This window comes from Narcine bancroftii, chromosome 7 (assembly GCF_036971445.1).
Source record: "Narcine bancroftii isolate sNarBan1 chromosome 7, sNarBan1.hap1, whole genome shotgun sequence".
NCBI lineage: Eukaryota > Metazoa > Chordata > Chondrichthyes > Torpediniformes > Narcinidae > Narcine > Narcine bancroftii.
The window spans coordinates 200,693,461-200,711,655 of NC_091475.1; the positions used below are offsets into that span (position 1 = coordinate 200,693,461).

At 41.9% G+C, this 18,195-nt stretch overlaps 1 long non-coding RNA gene across 1 annotated transcript in view; it reads right to left on the reverse strand.

Moving 5' to 3' along the window:
• LOC138740155 (uncharacterized) overlaps positions 1 to 17,874 on the reverse strand; it is a 59,622-nt gene extending 41,748 nt beyond the window's left edge. Inside the window, exon 1 of the long non-coding RNA XR_011342709.1 lies at positions 17,813 to 17,874. This is a non-coding gene — a long non-coding RNA (uncharacterized lncRNA). The remainder of the gene's footprint in view (positions 1 to 17,812) is intronic.
• Between the last annotated feature and the right edge of the window lie 321 nt (positions 17,875 to 18,195).

Genomic DNA, 18,195 nt, shown 5'->3' on the forward strand with positions numbered 1-18,195 from the left:
TCCTTACAATAATCCTAGCATTAAAGTAAATGCATTTCAAAGATTTCCCACATCTTTCCCTCTGTTTATGGTCCTTTGTGGTCAACTCTATTATTTATTACCATCATCCACCCCTCCATCACTGCACCAATCATTTTCCTTCTTGATCACCTGTCTTTCAACCCTAAACTTTGTCTACGAGCCTTCTCTACTTGTGGACAAATCTTCTCTTTGCTGTTCTCCTTCTTCCCACAACCATACTAGTTTAAAGCCTCCTAGTAAATGCCCCTGCCAGGATCTTGGTCCCTCTGGAATTCAGATGAAGCATGTCCATTTGGTACAGGTCCCATCTCCCCAAAGAAAAGGTCCCAGTGATCCAAGAACGAATCCCTTCCCCTTACTCCATCCCTTTAGCCACGCATTAATCCTCCACCTGATACCATTCTTGCCCTCACTATCACGTGGTACAGGAAGTAATCCAGAGATTACCCCCTTTGCTGTCCTTCTTTTTAGCTCCCTACCTAATTCCCTATATTAATTTCTACCTAACTCCCTATATTAATTTCTTAGGATCACTTCACTCTTCCTCCCTATGTCATTGGTACCGACATGTACCACGACCTCTGGCTTTTTACCCTCCCCCCTTGGACACTAGATGCTACATCCTGGACCCTTGCACCAGAGAGGAAAACCACCATCTGGTTTTCTTTATCGTATCCACAGAATCTCCTATCTGTCCTCCTGACCATCGAATCCCCTATAACTATTGCCCTCCTCTTCCTTTCCCTACCCTTCAGGCTACAGAGGCCAACCTTGTGCCAGAGGTACAGCCACTGATACTTTCCCCAGCTTGCCTGCCCCCCCCCCAACAGTACTCAAGGAGGAGTACCTATTGTTGAGTGTTACAGTTACAGGGGCCCTCTCTTGTACCTGCCTCTTCCCTTTCCCTCTCCTAACGGTAACTCACTGATCCTCCTCCTGTGGCCCTGGTGAGAAAACATGAGTATAACTTCTATCTATGATGTCCTCACTCTTCCTGACCAGGGCAAGATCATCGAGCTGCTGTTCCATTTCCCTAACATGGTCCCTGAGATGCTGCAGCTCAGCTCAGCTAGTGCAGACGTGGATGTCCAGGAGGCTAGAAGACTCCAGGGCCTCCCAGATTTGACACTGAGAAGAGCAAACTGCTCTCATGCTCATGCCTTCTCTCTCCTCCTCACCTTACAAAGAGAAAAACAAATAAAACAAAAAGATAATATGTGACAAAGGTACAATCCTGATATGCTCGACCTCAGCCTCTGCTCACTGAAGCCACTTGAGCCAAAGCCTTGAAGCCCCACTCCTTCACCAGGCAACTCACTCATTGGGCTACTCCTTCGCCTTACCCTCCTTTTAGTGGCTCTTGACCAATTAACCCTGTCACTCTCACCTCGCTTCTCCTCCTCCAAACACTGCCCGAGCTCTGGTCGCCGCCTCCTCCGACTCACTGATTGAACCGACTTTGTGCTCTCAGGATTTCTCCTTTGAATATCCTCCATTTATCAGCTACATCCTTCCCTGAAAATATCTTATCCCAATCACACCCTCCAAATCTTTTCTCATCCCCTCAAAATTTGCTTTCTTCCAATCAAGAATCTCAACCTCTGGCCTACCTCTATTCTTTTCCATTTCTAGCCTAAAACTAATAGTATTGTGATCACTAGGCTCAAAGTGTTCCCCAACACGAAACTCTATAACCTGACTCATCTCATTCCCTAATAGGAGATCCAATACTGCCCCCTCTCGAGTCCATTCTTCTATGTATTGATTAAGAAAACTTTCCTGAACACATTTAACAAATTCTACCCCATCTGCCCTCTTACTGTATGGACGTCCCAGTTAATGTTTGGAAAGTTGATATCTCCCACAATTATTACCTTGTGTTTATTACACATATACACAATCTCCTTACAAATTTTCTCCTCTAATTCCCTTAGCCCATTCGGTGGTCTATAATACACTCCCATTAATGTATTCATGGCTCTGCCATTCCTTAATTCCACCCAAATAACCTCAATGAATGATACCACCAAACCATCCTGCCACAGCACTGCTGTAATATTCTCTCAAATAAGCAATGCAACCCCTCCACCTTTTATCCCCCTTGTTCTATCAGACCTAAAACAATGGAATCCTTGAATATTTTACTGGCAAGCATGCCCATCCTGCAACCAAGTTTTACTGATGGCCACAATATTGTATTTCCATGTGGCCATTGATGCCTTAAGCTCATCCTCCTTATTTACTATGCTCCTTGCATTAAAATATATACACTTGAAAGATTGTCCTCCACATATACTCCATTTGTTACCATCTACCTTTACCTCCTTCCCTCCTTCACTTATATTTTCATTCTGTTCCCTCCATTCCTTCCAGTCTAGGTGCTCTTCCTCCCTACTCTCTGTACTCTCATTCTGATTCCCATCCCCCACCACCCACCCACCCCCCGCCAAACTTCTTTAAACCCTCATGAACAGCTCTAGAAAACCTAAACCTAACATTGTACTATCATGGCCATGGTCTTAATTACAGCAGCCAGAGGAGAAAGATCATGAGGCATTCGAGGAAGTGTTCCAAAGACTACATATCAACTGCATGCCGCACTTGTAAAAAAACAAATGTTTTTGTGCAGCAGGAAGTGATTTGTTCCGATTGCTGGTGGATGTCTTTTCAAGGAAAAGTTGAGACTGTCAGCAGAAATTGAAAATTTGACATTGCTTTTGAACTCCAATTATATCTGAGGTTGATCCAACACTGAGTATGATTTCGACTCACCAAGTTCCACTCCAGGCAAGAAGGTAACTTCCAAGGCCATAGGACTGGGTCACTGCAGCTTGTTGTCAAGATGCTGTGGACAAACTTTTGAATTTAAAAATAAATCTAAAAATATTCAGCAGGTCATTCTACACGTGTGGGAAGAGAAACAGAGTGAACATTTCAGATCAAAGAGCCTCCATCAGAACTAATAAAATTATTGCCAGTGTAACAAAACATTGTCCTATTCCATGAAACTTTTTCCCTGCTGCAAGGCAGACAGATTCACCACCAGCAGGAATTGCCTCAGTGCCTCTTACAGTCAGAGTCACCGAGTGTCCGTAGGTTCGCCTCCAGCGCTTCCGTAGCCGCACAGTCTAGTCCAAATCATTGGGAACCCAAGCTCCAGATTCGACATGGTCAGGGACCCCTCCTACAACCTTGGCATCTCCTTGCATCCCGGTTCCAATACCTGGAACCCCTCAAGCCAGTTCGAGCCAGTCTCCAGCAGTCCGTAGCATGTTGCAAGTCTCCCAGTTGCAGTCTCCGGCAGCCCACAGCTTCCTCGGGTTCCTTGCCTCGAGTCACCAGCAGCCCGCTGCGTGCACTTGTCTCTCAGCCGCAGAGCTCCGTAACTGGTTCGTCGCTGTGGTCATCGTCCTCGCGGGTCCTCTTCTCTGCTTGTCCCTCTCAGACGGTGCACGATCTTCCCATTCTCTGGCTCCAGTTCTCCGCTTCCCCATAGTCTGCAGCCCCTCATGGCTGCTAGCAATTAATAGGGGCTGCTATCTTGGGTATAGGGCCACGGTTGTGAGATTTCAAGTAAATAATAGAACCGAGAACACTGCAGCACAGTACAGACCCTTCAGCCCACAATGTTGTGCTGACCAATGTTAAACTACTCTGCAACAATCTAAGCCTTCTCTACCTCACAGGGCCAGATAAACCACCAACAGTTCCTGATCGAAGGTGCTATATTTAAGTTCTGGGGTCCGTAGATATCGACTGAAAAAGGTGAGTGGCTGCCAGTGGCCGTTGACTCGCTGCTCCAGGATTGCTCCTACTGCTGTGTTGGAGGCGTCCGATGTCAGTGCCATATGTGGGTGTGCTAACATGGTCACCTTAGCTAGCGCATCCTTAGCTTCCTTAAAGCTTTTGTTTTCCCGTCAAGGGGTGGAAAAGTGGGCGTAATATCTTGGCAGTCACGGGAATAAAACGGTGATAGTAGTTCACCATGCCCAAAAACTCTTGCAAACCTTTAATGGGAAAGGGCCTTGGGAAGTTATGGACAGCTGCCACTTTAGTTGGCAATGGGGCTGCTCTGGTGGATGTGACCCTGTGCCCGAGTAAGTCAATAGTGTCTTTACTGAATTCGCACTAAGCCAAGATGACAGTAAGTTCGAAATCTTGGAGATTCTTGAATAAGAGTCTGAGGTGTTGGCCATGCTCTTCTTCTGTAATGCTGGCAACTAGAATATCGTCCAGGTAGACGAAAACGAAGGGGAGATCTCTGGAAACTGCATCCATAAGGTGTTGGAAAGTTTGTGCCACATTTTTCAAACCGACCGGCCTCCTCAGGAATTCAAAACTTCTGAATGGAGTTACAATGACCATTTTTGGCAAATCATCTGAGTGTACGGGGATTTGGTGGTAGCCTTTCATGGTCTATTTTGGAAAAGAGCTGCTTCCTGTGCAGGTTTGCGGCAAAATCCTGAATGCGCGTTATCGAGTATAGATGTGGTACCATCGCATTGTTCAGCCTCTGGTAGTCGCCACACGGATGCAAACATCTGCTTGGTTTTAAATTAATCTTTAATCTGTTGTAGATGGTCGGTGGGAAGTCTCCTCGTGTTGGCATGGATGGGCAGTCCCTCGGTCATCTCGTAATGTTGACGGTATGTTCAAATGAAAATCCGGTGTGAGGATTTCGGGAAATTTAGTTAGGACTTTTGCAAATTTGTCTGTAGCTCGGGTTTGTATATGAGGGCAGGCCATGTACTAGGCGAGAGTCAATATGTCTGGAAAGTGGAGACATGGACTAACCTGCTGTGCACATCAACTAGTAAGTTATTGGCCCTTAGGAAATCCAACCCTCGGTAGTGAAATCCCACTGGTAAGCGAGTCTCCCCCTAACAAATGGACTGATCTGGTGCTGTAGCTGGGTATAGGCATTCCGTTTGCTACAAGTAGGTTGAATTTCTTTGCTCATGTTTCCCATTCAAAGGTGTTCAGTGGCAGGATGTTGGGTTCAGCTCCCATATTGACCAAAAATCTTCATCTAGTCAACAACACAGAAGAGGCCTGTGTGCTCTCCAACCACTGTGGCCATTACTGGCAGCTGGCAGTGCCATAAGTCGTTGTCGGCCGAGTAGGTACATGGTGGGATGCAACAGCAGGTGTTCTGACCCCACCTTCTGTCATAGAAACACCACCCATCTCGTTGCTGACCTTTGGGTCTCCCTCCCTGTCTGGGGCTGTTGGTGGTTGCTGAGGTGGACGAGTTAGTCATTCTGTTGGATGCAGCTACCTGTTGGACTGTTGAGACAGAGGTCTTGGGAACCCTGTATAGTCTTTCTGCCTCTGCTCCTACCGCATGAGGGTCAGCAAATCCACGTCAGACAGGAATAAGGCGATATCGCGGGGGAGACACTGTAACAAGGCGGCTTTGAACATCAGGTACTTGGAGTGTCCATCAGCTAGTGCTAGCATTTCAGTCATTAGCTCAGAGGGGGACCTGTCCCTGAGTTTGTCTAGGTTGAGGAGGTGCAGAAAACCTCATACTGACCTTCGTCTAGCGACGCAATGATGTACCAGAGCCTTGTAGCTTCGCTGGTCATATTGCGGAGGTGGAATTGTGCCTTCGCCTGGATGAACCACGCACATGGTCTGTATGGCCAGAGCGCTGGCAACTTAATGGCAACAGCACTCAGAGCTGGTTCATCTGCCATTGTGTAGGGCTCAGAGACATCTCAAGCGTCAGGGTCACCGGCACCTTAAGGGAAGAGCTACAAGCAGAATGTTTGACTAAAGATGTGGTCAGCAGAAAACTGCTTTAATCAGTTTTACAGGCAGTTTTTATGTCACTTCCAGTCTGGCCGTACAAAAACCAGAAGTGACGTCACAATGCTCCCAACGCATTCCCCATCCTGCTGACTTCGCCGTGAGATGAAGGGGGTCTGACGCCATCTTAGAGCGGACCCCCCATAATGCGTGATTGGCCGAAATCATGCGGGCGATTCGAGCATGGTCCCGCCCCTCGGCTTCCGCTACATAAATATATAAAGGCCTCTAGTTTTAGACTCCCTACCTTGAACAAAAGAACTGTGCACTGTAATGACGGGTGAATTTGACTGGCAGAAGAGGAAGATTATTGTTTTCGATGATTTATAGTCCATGTGCAAAATTTTGAAAGATCCGTGATTAACTTCACATTGCAGGGGTAATTCAAGGCCTGGAAGCAATCACTAACTCAGGACTGAGATCAAATGAAAGGGAAATTTCAGAAGTGTTGAAAATAGATACAAAATCTCCATCAAATGTGCAACTCGTTAATTTTCTCAATATTACCAAATTGTACATGTCTTTGCAGAGAACCCAGTAAATAGAGGTTCACAGAAACAAACTGCAAAGGATATAGCTGTACCAAATTTGTCAAGGGAAACTACAGAGTGAGGAGTGAAAGCCAGCTAAATTGCAGCCTGCCCTTTTCCAGGCAAAAGAGATGGAGGGAAAATACTCAAAGGGTCTTCGAAGTGCCACTTTTCAGCTGTTCAATTGCTTTATATGTCTCTTCCCAGGTAAGGACCTCATCCAGCCTCAAGGGTTGTTGAGGGAGCTGGAGCAGGGCGGATTCTTGGACTGAGCGATTGGCACTGAAAAGGGATTGGAAGTGTTCTGATCATCGATTGTGGATGGAGATCTTGTCACTGAGGAGGACTTCGCCATCTGAGCCGTGCAGAGGGCTTTGGACTTGGGGTGAGAGGCCGTACACAGCCTTTAGAGCCTCGTAAAAACCCCTGAAGTCGCCAATGTCGGCGCTAAGCTGGGTTCGTTTGGCGAGGCTAGTCCACCACTCATTATGGATCTCCCGGAGTTTGTGCTGAAGGTGGCTGCGTGCGAGACGGAAGGCTCGTTTTTTCCCTGGCCAGGAAGGCTTTGCAAGGTGAGCCTGGTGGGCAGCTCACTTCTTTGCCAGCAGCTCCTGGATTTCCTGGTCAACAGAAATTCCACGAATGAGGGCACAGTTGGAATTTTGTGTGATGGTTATCAGAATGGGGGTCAGAGGCTTCTCCTTTGACACTTCACATGTGCAGTCATTTGTGGTAATGTTACTAGTTACTTTCAGTTTTCTTTTTTTGGAACATTGAGGGAGGCAAGACTGTTGGACTTGCTTCTGAGAAATACTCTAGGCCATGTCAAGCATGTGTCAGTGGAGGAAGCATGTAAATAGCAGGCACAATATCAAATTTAGTATAGCAACAGAGATGTTTACATGGCATTCCAAATTAAATTAAACTGGAAAAGGGCCAATTTCATTGGAACAAAAATAAATCTTTCTGTGCCAAATTGGAAGGAAAGCTGGATGTTTTTGCTTTTCTTTAACAAAGGTCCCAGGCCTTAAAGAACCATACATAACCATATAACAATTGCAGTATAGAAACAGGTCATCTCGGCCCCTCTAGTCCACACCGATTTAAGTGATCTCCTCTAGTCCCACCTACCTGCTCCTTGTCAATAACCCTCCAATCCCCTCACATCCATGCACCTATTCAACTTTTTCTTAACTGACAAAATTGACCTTGCCGCAAGCAACTCTTCCAGAAGGTCATTCCACTCAGCCACCGCTCTCTGAGTGAAGAAGCTCCCTTTCATGTTATTTCTAAATTTTTGACCCCTAACCTTTAACACATGACCCCTTGTTCCAATCTCACCTACCCTCAAGGGGAAGAGCCTATTCACATCTATTCTATCTATCCCCCTCATAATTTTAAATACCTCTATCAAATCCCCCTTCAACATTCTACACTCCAATTAATAAAAACCCAGTCGACTCAATCTTTCTTTGTATTCTAGATACTGCAATCCAGGCGACATTTTAGTATATCTTCTCTGCACCCTCTCTACCTTATTGATATCCTTCCTCTAATTTGGGGACCCGAACTGCACACAATATTCCAAATTTGGCCTCACCAAAACCTTAAACAGTCTCAACAGTACCTCCCAGCTCCTATATTCTATGCTTTGGGTATCTCTTACTCATTGTGAGCAGCTGAAAGGTGCTGTGTGCTAGGTGGAAGGAGTCCTCAACGATTTCCGCGCGCCCTCTTCAGACAACGATCCCGGTAGATCATGTTGCTGGGGCATGGGAGGAGATATATATTTATTTTAAATTATATCTCTATGAGCAGTAAAATCGCTGGTATCTGGCATCTTTGGGGATTGGCAGATGCCACCTAAGTTTATTTTCCGGTTGCTTGAGATTGCGTGTTGCTTGATTGGCAAACTAATAATTTTAAATTTATGTATTATGTATTGTGTATTGTCTGTGTATGTGTGTGCACAATGGTCCGGCAAAATTCGGTTTCATTGGGTTGTATATGCACCGTCAAATCATATTAAACTTGAACTTGATGTGCTGGACAGTGGGATTGATAAGGAAAGGTATTTACTGGTAACAGTGGGTGAGACAGATTGAAAGTCCTGTTTTTTATGCTGTGCAGTTTTATGATTCTTAAATATAATTAATGATGACACCCTTGGCTAGTAGGAGAAAAAGGCAATTATAATAATATTAAGATATAAAACATAATAAAATTAAAATGATAGACAATAAAATGGATGAAAGAGCAAAATCAACCGCGGTCACTGAACAACAAAACAAACTCTTAAGTTGCGTGGGAGACTACTGCTCCTTTTTCACATGTTGTAATCTAGCTGGTGAGTGAATCAGAAGGTTAAACTCAGCCAGCCATTCCAGTTGATACACAGTGCGGTCTGAAGAAGCTGGCTGGTTTTGCATTATGGTTCGCCACAGAGATCCTGCTGTAGTTCCACATTTTGTGACTTTTATAAAAAATGACATTGTCTTTCACCAAAAGGCAATTTCATGTAATATTACATTTCTGTTTCATTAAATACCATTAAATGGTATCTGATCTGATCTTGTGCATGTGGGATCTTAAGGTAGATATAATAATAAACCTTAGACATAAAACTAGGGAAGTTGTCATGAGAGTCTTTTTTTTTACTTCTTTTTGAACAGTTCCTCAGAATTGAGGAAGACTTAGTTCTATTATTGCTGAACATATCTTGCTGGAGGGATTCAGCAACTTGGGCAGCATCAGTGGGAGAAAAAGAATAGATAACATTTCAGATTGAAACCGCTCATGGAGACTCATTGCTTTGGTTACAGTTTTGTGGATCCTAAGGTTGTAACCTGAGATGAATGTGTTACAAGCCCAGAGGACCCCAAAACCCAGCAGCAATAGATATTCACCAAGACAAATGGTGACTTAAACAAAAGTTGCTTTTAATTATCCTTAAACTTGAAAACAGCATCACCCTTTAATTTAACTAACCCCCTTCTAATTCTAAACGCACATGTATGTAGTGTGTGTGTGTGTGTATGTGTGTGTGTGTGTGTGTGTGTGTGTGTGCGTGTGTGTGTGTGTGTGTGTGTGTGTGTGTGAAGTTCTCTCTCTCTCTCTCTCTCTCTCTCTCTCTCTCTCTCTCTCACTCACTCACTCTCTCTGCCTGTTTGACTCTCTTTGCTTGCAAAACCACATGACCCTCTTAGCAAGTTCTCCTCCAGAAAGAAGCTGGCTCCAACAAGCTCTTTCATCTGTTGCCTTTTTGTAAACAACAATCCATTAGTGAAGTCACTTGGGCACTCTCCAAAGTTGTTTCAAAGGCTTTGAGGTCTCGACATGTCTAGCATTAGCAGAGCTCCAGTATTTCAAATAAGATCTGTTTTAAAGTGCTTGTATGTAACCTACTCTAACAAACCTTTCCCAATTTATCTTCCAAAAACATATCTATGTTCTCTGTCACAAATGTGAAAATCATAGACTCTTCCTTGGATGGGGAAGTTGATTGTTGATGGGCCAGATAGTTGAGTCATTTGTAAGGAGTTCCATTCTTCTGCATGTGGAGTGCAGTTCATGTTCAAGTTTAGCATCACCCGATTTTATATGGACAACTGAACAAAACAGTATTCTTTGGTCCTCAGTGTCCCTCCGCACCCCCACCCCAACCCACCATCCATTAATGTGATCTGCTAGGTTCGTTACTTGAAGAGGGCACAAAAAATCATTGAGGACCTCTTCCATCCTGCGCTCAGCATATTTCAGCTGCTCCTGCCAAGAAAGTGATAACAAGAATATCAGGGCCAACACCACCAGGCTGAGAAACATCCCCCTCCCATGGGCAGTCAGGATGCTGAATGACCAAAGTAGTAGCTCATCCTAACCATCCGAGATCCTCATATCCATGAAACAATATATATATTTACAGTATATGCATATTCAATGTATATTTATCCTGCACATGTATTGTGTGTTATGTCTGATTGTGCATCTACATGTTTTGCACCAAGGACTGGAGAATGACGTTTCATCAGGTTGAACTTGTGCAATTGGATGATAATGAACTTGAACTGGATATTCAGCTCTCTTTCACTAACATGTGAAATCTCCAAATAATCTGGTAATTTTACATCTAAAATTTCTGGAAATGTTTCCATCATCACTGTTCCATGGTTAATGCAGTGCCATTACAGTGCTAACCACCGGGCTTCATCCAGGGTTCAAATCCAGCGCTGTCTCTAGGGAGTTTGAATGTTCTCCCAGTGTCCGTGTGGGTTTCCTCTGTGTGGTTCTGTTTCCTCCCACCATTTAAAACGGATTGGGGTTGTAGGTTAATTCGGCAGCATGGGTTCGTGGACTGAAAGGGCCTGTTACTGTGCTATATGTCCAAAAAAAAACAAATTGACTAGGGATGTCAAATAATCTCGATGACGTATTGTGGAAAAATTGTTATGAAGACAAATTTAACATTGCTACCACCATAATTGGCAAACAGCTCATTTTAAATCAGCATCGGTTCAGCAAGACATATTTTTTTTATTTTTCACTGTGAATCATTTCAACCAAAATGTGTACAAACATTTCTCATTTAATTGACACAGTGGCATTTTCTCCCTTTTTTCCCCCTTTCCCTCCCTCCCCTCTTCCCACCGCCCTCCAAAACCCATAAATATTCAACATATACAATACAATAAAACCATAAAACAATATCTTCACAAAAAGGAAAATAAACAAGAAAAATGCATCATTTATTTGTTACACACTGAATCTAGTCGTTTTGTCTTCTTATCATTTTCATTTTAGGGGGTGGAGGTCCGAGGCAAGGCCTCTCTGTTATGTTCCATATATGGTTCCCAAATTTATTCAAACAATGTGACTTTATTTTTTAAATTATATGTTATTTTTTCCAATGGAATACATTTATTCATTTCCATGTACCATTACTGTACTCTCAGGCTCTCTTCCATTTTCCAAGTTGACATTATACATTTTTTTACTACTGCTAGGGCTATCGTAATAATTTTTTTTGCGCCTTATCCGATTTGAGGCCTAATTCTTTACTTCTTATGCTACTTGAAAGAAAGATCTCTGGATATTTTGGTATGTTATTTTTTTGTAATTTTATTTAATATCTGATTTAGTTCTTCCCAAAACATTTTCACTTTTGTACATGCCCAAATTGCATGTACTGTTGTTCCCATTTCCTTTTTACAGCGAAAACATCTATCTGATAATGTTGAATCCCATTCTTTTAATTTTTGAGGAGTGGTATATACCCTGTGCAACCAATTATACTGCATCATGCGTAACCTTGTGTTTATTGTATTCTTCATAGTTGCAGAACATAACTTTTCCCATACTTCATTTTTTATCTTTATGTGTAAATCCTTTTCCCACTTTTGTTTGGGTTTATAGTTTATTTCATTTTCCTCATCTTGCAGCTTAATGTACATATTCATTATAAATCTTTTAATTATTATTTGTGTCTGTAATCATGTATTCAACATTGCTTCCTTCAGTTAATCTCAATCTGTTTCCCAATTTATCCTTTAAATAAGCTTTCAATTGATGATATGCAAACATTATACCATAAGCTATTCCATATTTGTACTTCAACTGTTCAAATGTTAATAAATTATTTCCCAAAAAAAACAATTTTCTATTCTCTTGATTCCTTTTCTCTCCCATTCTCTAAAGGAAAGGTTATCTATTGTAAAAGGGATTAGTGGATTTTGCATCTATAATAGTTTTGGTATTTGGTAATTCGTTTTTTTTTTCCTTTCTAAGTGGATCTTCTTCGATGTATTAAGTAAATGATGCAATACTGGTGAGTTTTTATTTTGCACCAGCTTTTCATCCCACTTATAAAGTATATGTTCCGGTACCTTCTCCCCTATTTTATCTAGTTCTATCTTAGTCCAGTCTGGTAAAAATCTGATAAATACCTTAATTGTGTGGCTCTATAATAATTTCTAAAGTTTGGTAACTGCAAACCACCTTGGTTATACCTCTCTGTTAATTTATCTAACGCTACCCTCGGTTTCCTCCCTCTCCACAAGAATGTCCTTATTATTCTCTTTAGTTCATTAAAAAAAATGTCTGTTAAGGGAATTGGTAACATTTGAAATAAGTATTGTATCCTTGGGAACATGTTCATTTTAATGCAGTTTACCCTCCTTATCAACTTTAGCAGTAATTATTCCCAATGTTCTTAGTCTTCCTGCAATTTCTTTATTAGTGGCTGATAATTTAGTTTGTACTAGTGGCTTAAGTTATTATCTAACCTGATCCCTAGGTATCGGATTGCTTGTGCTTCTCAGTTAAATGGTGATTCTTTTTTAAAATTCTGTATAATCCGCGTTACTCATTGGCATCACTTCACTTTTACCCCGATATTTCTCCATATTCCTTCAATTTCTTATCTGATTCTTTTATTGATATCTCTGGTTCTGTTAGGTATACTATAATGTCATCTGAAAATAAGCTGATTTTTATACTCCTCCTTTATTTTTATACCTTTTATTTTATTTTCTATTCTTATCAGTTCTGCCAAAGGTTCTATTGCTAAGGTGAACAATGAGAGGGATAATGGACATCCCCGTCTAGTTGACCTACTTAATTTAAATTGATTCGATACATATCCATTTACTGCTACCTTCACCAATGGTCCATTATTCAATGCTTTAATCCAATTTATATATTTTTCTGGTAGATTGAACTTCTGTAATACTTTAAATACATAGTTCAACTCTACTCTGTCAAAGGCTTTTTCTATGCCTAAAGCAACAGCCACTCTTGGTTTCTTATTTTCTTGAACTGCATGGATTAGATTAATAAGTTTGCAGACATTGTCCGCTGTTCGTCTTTTCTTAATAAATCCAGTTTGATCTTGTTTTACTATTTTTGATCTCATTTGTTCTTCAAAAAAAGCTTTATCTATATTCTGTCCATCAGTTTTACCTTCTATTTCTCTGTGAAGATCTTGGTCTTCTTCTTTCTCCTCTTCTGTGTCTGTGTCTTTTCTGTTTTTCCTGATGAGTTGCTTGTATCTCTTTGTTGGGCCTCCTCTTGCTGGGCCTCTTGCTGTTGGTCCTCCCCTCTTGGGCTGCTCATCTGTTGGGCCTCCTGTCATTTATCTTCTTGACGGTCACCCCTCTGTCTTTCTCCCTCATCTGTTTCCTCGCTCCCTTCTCTGCCGCCTTTCTCATCCTCCAGCTGAGCGCCCTGGTGTTGGGCATCCCTCAGCTTTCCGTGCTGTGGCTGCCCACTCCTCTGCCAAGCCCCCCTCCCGTCGGTATCCTCTTTTTCCTTTGATTGCGCACTTTTGCTTGGCTCCAAGAGCCATTTTTGAAGTCCACCGATCAGGAGGTCGTGACTCCGCAGGGCAGGTACTAACCTTGGGGATCGGGTGCCCCTCGCCACCACAACTCCCTGTTCCTTGGTGCAGGTAAGGCCTTCTTCTTTCTTCTTCAGCGACTTTTCTATTTTTTTTTCGGTTGTTTTTACATTCTCCTTCTTGGGTGCCATCTTCTTTCTCTTCTCTGTAACTTTATCTTCTATCTCTTATATTTTATTTTTGTTGCGATTTGTCTTTTCCTAACTGTTTTCCTATTTTTCTGGAGCGGACTGGTTTTCCTGGCCAGCCACCACACCATCATGTGACTCCTCGCTCAGCAAGACATATTATTTAGAAACTAATTTGTAGCCTTAACTGTAGTCAAGGGCGGTAACATTCTTCTTCATATTATATGAAGTTTTGATTTTAATGCACAAAGAGTGAAAGTCTTGATGCAAGTCTATGGGTGTAAGCCTATTTTCTATGGTGACTTATTTGTCTCTGTCGATATCTGCTCTTTATTGACTACAGTTCAACATTTAACACCAGCATTCCCCTCAAAATTGATCAGTAAACTCCAAAACAATGGACTCAACACCAAACTGTGTAATTGAATCATGGATTTCATCCCCTTCAGACCACAATCGGTGATGATGGGTAAGAACATCTCCTCCACAATCTCCATAAGTACCGGAGCACCACAGGGCTCACCCCTTTCTCTGCACATTTAACACCAACGACTGTGTGGCTCGGTGCGACAATAAGACCATCTACAAATTTGCTGATGAATGCCACGGTAGCGAGTTGTACGAAGAAAGGAGGGAGATTGGAAACCGGGCTGAATGGCCCACCAACAACAATGGTGCACTCAATGTCACCAAAACTAAGGAGCTGATTGTTGACTTCAGGAAAGAAAAGCCAGATGTAGACAATCCAGTGATCATTGGGAGATCAGGGGTAGAGAGGGTGAGCAAATTTAAGCTCTTGGGGCTCACTATCTCGGAGGACCTTTCCTGGACCCAACACACTGATGGCATTGTGAAGAAAGCACATCAGCGCCTCTACTTCCTCAGAAGTGTGCGAGGGTTCCGTATGACATCAGAAACCTTGGCAAATTTCTACAGATGTTTGATGAAAAATGTGCTCACTGGCTGCATCACGGTCTGGTATGGGGTCACCAATACCCCGGAGTGTAAAGCCCTCCAAAAGGTAGTGGACACAGTCCCAGACCTCACAGGGCAAACCCTCCCCACTTTAGAGAATATCTGCAGGGAATACCGCCGTAAGAGTGCAGCAGGAATAATCAAGGATCCACACTACCCAGAGCACCCTCTGTTCTCACTGCTGCTTCAGGAAAGAGGTATAGGTGCTGCAAGACTCACACCAGCAAGTTCAGGAAGAGCTGCTACCCCTCCACCATCAGACTCCTCAACAATAAACTCAATCAAGGACTCATTTAAGGACACTTACTTCTGCACTTTATTGGTTTTTCTTTCTATATTGCACAATCAGTTTGTTTACATTAATTATTGGTTTACAGTTCTTTATTTGTTTACATGTATATGTTGTGTACAGTTTTGATTTGCGCTACCAACAAGTGCTCATTCTGCCCACCCACAGTAAAAGATCTCAGGGTTGTATGTGATATGTCTGATAATGAATCTGAAATCTGAATCTGAAATAGATGTGGCAGAAGAAATAGAAGTTTAGAGTCATTTAGCTGTGGAGACTGCAGCCGACTCTCTGTGATATATCATGTGAAATAAAGTATGTGAAACAAAATTTGTGGTCTCTGATCAGTTAATTTTGTCACCACCTATTAAAGAAAGAGATTCATAAATCATTCGGCATGGCAGTGAGGGTTAAAAAAAATCAAACACTCATGGAAGTGTGGAGGCGTATTTTGAAAAACCTTCCTTACAAGAAGAGAGGGGTATTTCGGTTTGATCACATTTGGAGAATCGCACAGTGATCTGACTTTCATTTATCCAAAACCAAGTGCAAAAGAAAAGGTTGAGAAAAAAAATTGCAGTATCGATGCTCGGAATTAAAAAGGTGCAAGTACCAGAGAAGATTAAATCAGGTGATGGTCATTTCTGCAGAAAGGAGAAGAGTGAGGTCGAGGTCATTGGAGTCACTGAGTTATAAATAGAACAGTAAACAGGATCTTCCATCCAACTGGTTCGTGCTGACCATACTATTAAAATAATGAAATGGTTTCATTGGATAGTCATGAGCTGCTTACTTGGGTATGTATCAACGTTGCTGAGGTGAAGGTGGTAGAGAGGTTTGTTTTAAGGCATAAATGCCATCACTGTCAGTATATAAGATGACTTGTGTAAAAGACGGCACTCCCAGCATTTATTTTGAAAATAGTTTTATTGATTTTAATAAATCAACTTAATTTCCATTTAGAATATTGGTTTTGAGCTATACCCTCTGTATGACCAGCCAAAATTTAGCACTTATCACTGAGTAGTGGAGCGATGCTGTCTCAATACCTTAAAAGCAAATTACTCAAAGGTTTAAACTTGACGAGCATATCTTAAAATAAGCCACCTTTAACAGGCCGTTTAAAGCCTGTACAGAGCAGTCAGACTGGCCAGATGGATCCCGTGGGGGAGCGCTGAGACTTCATTGTTAAGATTTGAATTTTATACTTGGGGTGCAGGAGGCCTGAGACTTTGTTGTTAAGGTTCAGATTTCACACTTTGCCCGGTGAGCAAATATAAGATTCGGATTTTATACCTGGCATGAGGGAGCGCTGAGACTTCACCGTTAAGGTTCGGAATTTAGATTTGTCGTAGAGGATGATTGCCTATGGGGTGATTTTTTAAAGATTCAAATATGATCTGATACGCCAACATATACGGTACCACCAACAATTTGTCCTTGTCCAACCACATTGATGTTGCAGACATGGGATTAATACCTCTCCTTCGTTAGAAACCTGAAGAGATTTTGTATATCCCCAAGTTTTAATTCGATACATCTTAGAAAGCATCCTTTTCAGATATATAATGGTGCCAACTGCTCTGCTTCAGACTGCAGCAAATTTCAAAAGTAATTCTTTTAACTGCATCTGCTCTTGTAACTTAAGATGGTCTAACTTTTCTTCCAGATTTACCAAAATTGCTGAGTTAAACAGGTGCACAGGAACTATAGTTTCTTTAAGGCAACCCTCACAAGATCCTGTTTCCATAATCTTATGATCCATAACTTCCTCAACCCTGTCAACAACTAACACCTTTGATACAGACTGTCCTCTACTGCCTTTTACCTCCCAATGAGGTTAACAATTCACCAAGTAAAATCCACAGGCCATTTCTTTAATCCCTCCTTCATTTACAGCTTTCTCCCTGAAGTCAATAAGATTAGCTTCTAACTTCTGCTTCTGAATTAACTCTTTCCTTGACAAAGAGAAATCTTTACTCTCACAATTAACCAGCTCTTTCAAGACTATTTCAGAAGTACTGGGCAAGTTTCTATTAACTGGATCTTTCTCTGCTCTCATCATTTTCTTGGACAAAGACCTTGCTACAGCACATGCAGGATGTATCTCACAATCCTTAACATCTTCCTTACTAGGCTAATTCATTAATCTCACAACTGACCCAACTTTATCCTCTGCCAAATCATTCCCTAATAAAAATGAAACTCCTTGCATGGGTAACTTTGAAATTACTCCTACTACAGCAAGTCCTTTAACTAATTCTGAATTCAGCACTATGTTGTGAAGAGCTATTGACTCTACTTCACCTTCAACATCTCTAATGAAAGTCATCTCCCCCGTGTCTGACTTTTGATCAAGAGTTAAAACATTCTCCAACAACAGTGACTGGGCAGCCCCAGTATCTCTAAGAATTTTAACTGGAACCTGTGATTCTCCTCCCCTTTACTGAAACCAAGCTCTCTCACACAAAAAGGTTTGAAAACACCCATAATAATCTTACCAGATTTGGAACATCCACACTCCTTAGATTCAATTGACTGAATGCACGCTTCCGGTAAAACATCCTTTCTCATCTCCTTTTCAGCACTGAACAATTTGCAATAACATGACTAGGTTTCTTACAAAAAATACATACAAATTCATAAGTTCTGTCCTTTCCCACCTTACCTTCATCTTTTCTCTTAACATTCTCCCCAGACTTAACTTCAGACTTACTAATCTCTTCCACATTAACCATCTGAAAAGGCTCACTATCTGAAATTTGTTTTTATGAATCAATGAATATTCATCCGCTATCCTTGCCATTTGCTGCCACATCCACACGTCTCTCTCAAACAGGTGTAATTTAATCTCAAGGGAAAACACATTTTAATTTTCTCAATTAATATCAATTCTCTCAATCTGTCAACATCATTATTTATTCATTTTGAGGTGAACTAACAGCCAAAACATACAGATTTTCCCAGAGCAAAATCCATATAAGATTGGTTCCATGTTGTCATCAAACTCCTAAATTTTTGTCTATATGCTTCTGGAACCAACTCATAAGA